We start from the raw sequence: 3,465 nt of genomic DNA, 5'->3' as shown, positions 1-3,465 counted from the left end.
GATGAGCAGCTGGTACAATAATGCACATGGCACTATTGGGGCTGATATAAAAGATGATGTGGTTGTACAAAATGTGAGGCCACAGTAGTGGACCACAAGAGCCCTCTTCTTGTGGCTCTGTTGAGAAGCCATGGAATGGTAGACTACGTACACAGGTTACTCCACCAGCAGGTACAGAAAACGTATCACGAAAAGGAAAGGAAAAGGTTGATGAACCTCCCTTTATGGCTGATGCATCATCAGGTTTTTCACATGTAGACATGGATTCAGATGGTTCTGAACAAAGTCTTGATGAGGAATTTGGAATTCCAGCTGTCAGGGCACCTGGTGTAAGGAAAGTACAAGAAGATTCTAGAGGGCAAAGGAGTGACCCAGGACCGCGCAGATCTAACAGAGTCAAAAATCCAGTTCAAAAATTGACTTATGATGGGTATCTAGCGCATCATCAAGCCTACATGGCTAAGGTGATACAGGATGTGGAGCCCACATGTTTTGAGGATGCAGTTGGAAATGTGCATTGGGATGATGCAATGAATGAAGAGATGGCTGCATTGGAAGAAAATGACACATGGGAGTTGGTGCCATTGCCAAGTGGCAAGAAAGCTATTGGCTGTAAATGGGTGTATAAAACCAAGCATAAGGCTGATGGTAAAATTGAGCGTCACAAAGCAAGGCTGGTCGCAAAGGGTTATGCACAGACGTATGGCATAGACTATGAGGAGACCTTTGCTCCAGTGGCAAAGATGACGACTGTGAGAGCTGTCATAGCAGTGGCTGCATCTAGAGGATGGATTATGCATCAAATGGATGTAAAGAATGCCTTCTTGAATGGTGAGTTGCAAGAGGAAGTGTATATGGATCAGCCACCTAGTTATGTCGATCCAGGTTACCCAGATTATGTATGCAGACTTCTCAAAGCTTTGTATGGTTTGAAGCAGGGCTCTAGAGCATGGTATGACAGGATTGCCAAGTATCTTGTCAGTATTGGGTTTAGGAGAGCTCATGCTGATCATTCGCTCTATGTACGTGAGAGTGATGTGGGGATTGTAGTCATTACCATATATGTAGATGACCTTATTATTGTGGGTGACAATGCTATGGAGATTGACCATGTGAAGGGTCTTCTCAAACAGGAGTTTGAAATGAAAGATTTGGGCGAGTTGCGCTACTTTCTTGGCATTGAGGTGATCGGGACTCCAGAGGGTGTATGGCTGTTCACAGAGACAATATGCTTTGGACATGTTGTCAAAGTATAGTATGGCTGATTGTAAGCCAATTTCTATTCCCTTGGATGTGAATGCAAAGCTGAGTGCAGAGAAGGGTGATGTTGTTGAGGATGTCAAGATGTACAGGAAGATTGTGGGTAGTCTAATCTACTTGACTATCACGAGGCCAGACTTGAGCTACACACTAGGCTTGGAGAGTCAGTTCATGCAGCTTTCGAGGAAGCCACATTTGGATGGAGTATGACGCTCACTTCGGTATGTGCAAGGGACTCTTGACTACGCATTGTTCTATGCAGCAGATGTGCCATTAGCATTGTATGGGTATACAAATGCAGATTGGGCAGGTAGCATTGTTGATAGGAGATCTACTAGTGGCTTCATGTTCTCTTTTGGGAGTGCTGTTGTTACTTGGAGTAGCAAAAAGCAACCTACGGTTGATTTATCGAGCACAGAGGCCGAGTACAGAGGTGCAGCAGTTGCGGCGTGCGAGGTAGCTTGGCTACGCACATTACTTGAGGACTTGGGAGTGCAGGTGGACCAGCAGATTGTCATCCATTGTGACAACCTCAGCAGCATGCAGTTGTCTAGGAACCCAGTGTTCCATGCCAGGACCAAGCACATAGAGGTCCATTACCACTACGTTCGAGAGCGAGTGTTGGCGGGCGACATCGACTTGGTCTACGTCAGCACAGAGGAGCAGATAGAGGATATCTTTACCCAAGGCCCTCGGAGCTGAGAAGCTTCGACGTTTCCGGACTATGCTTGGACTCTGCGACGTGCAGAGCTCGAGGGGGAGTGTTGAGATGTCGAGCTCTACATCTTGAGCTGGCATCCACTATGGGTCTTGGCCGCTTACGGCATTTATTCACTGGCGCGCTAGGTGACCGACACTGAGGATCTCTGCCAGTGATTCTACAGCTGGACTACACTTATAGTGCCAGCCTAGTACGCTTCTAGCTAGTTCACACTTAGTGACCACATGTACATATGTGCTACTTTTCAGTTTTAGCACTTAGTCATTTTGTACTCTCTTTTCTGTGAGAAGAAGAAGAAGCTTTCCATCTCTGTGTGCTTTGTGCTTGTCTTGTGTAGCTCTCTTGCATCCTCTTTCTTTACAACCAAGGGCATCCTTCAAGCCCTAAGATATAATGGTTCTCAAGGGCCCAATCACAAGGTTGGCCAATAAATCCATTGTCGAAGGGTCGATGGAGATAAGTGTAAAGAGAGGGCTTATCAACCCTATCCCAAAGAAAATCTGTTGTTCTCAACTTAAACATTGGCACCCTATAACGATGATGTCGGTGGCCTACAAAATTATTGCTAAAGCAGTAGCCCTCAGACTTGCCCTCTTACTAAACAAGATCATCTCTCCCCACCAACATGGATTCATCAAAGGAAGGTCCATCTATGATAACATCTTGGCAGCAATGGTGGGCATCGAATACGCAACTGTCACAAAGCAAGAATGCATTCTGCTGCTGCAGTTGGGACCCGGATAAGGCTTATGACAGAATAATATGTTCATATATTGAAGCCGTCATGGAAGCTCTGGGCTTTGGGCCTCGCCTATGTCGTCTGGAACGTGTATTGGGGGCTGGAAGCCAGTCAGAGCTCCTATTCAACGATAGAATTGTGGGCTCTTTTGAGGTTAAGAGGTCTATTAAGCAGGGATGCCCTTTCGCCCCCCTGATTTTTGCCATAGGATCGCATCCTTTAATCATGGCACTTGAAGCTAGTGCAAAACGAGGGGAGTTGCAAGGCCTGGCTTTACCAGGAAATAGCCAACTCCTTGCAAAACTTTTTGCAGACGATTCTCTTCTTTTCTTGAAGGTGTGCCCCCAAGACATCAGGAAAGCTCTGGAGATTGTACAAATATTCTCGGTAGATTCGGGGTCCAAGTGTAATATAGAGAAGTCAAGGCTGATCTCCCTATCGAAAAATGACTCAATTGACCCTTCTGACTGGTCAGGGGAGATTGTCACAAAAGGGAACATCTTTAGACATCTAGGAGCACCCTTGGGGGTGGATGTAACTCACAAGCAAAGATTTGAGTGGGTGCTTGAAAAAATCAAAATAAAAATGAGTAGGTGGGAGTATGCTCTTCTCCCATTCCAAAGTCGGATAAAAGTGATAAATGCCTTCATGATTCCTTATGTTGCCTACACTAGCCCGCTCCTCAAGATGGCTAAGCGTCACTGGAAAGAGTTCTTAAAACCAGTAAAAAGGTTTCTATGGAAAA

The sequence above is a fragment of the Adiantum capillus-veneris genome, chromosome 19 (assembly GCF_014529385.1).
Source record: "Adiantum capillus-veneris isolate H3 chromosome 19, ASM1452938v2, whole genome shotgun sequence".
Taxonomy (NCBI): domain Eukaryota; kingdom Viridiplantae; phylum Streptophyta; class Polypodiopsida; order Polypodiales; family Pteridaceae; genus Adiantum; species Adiantum capillus-veneris.
The sequence above is the reverse complement of the archived record's forward strand: the minus strand, read 5'-3'. Positions refer to the sequence as shown.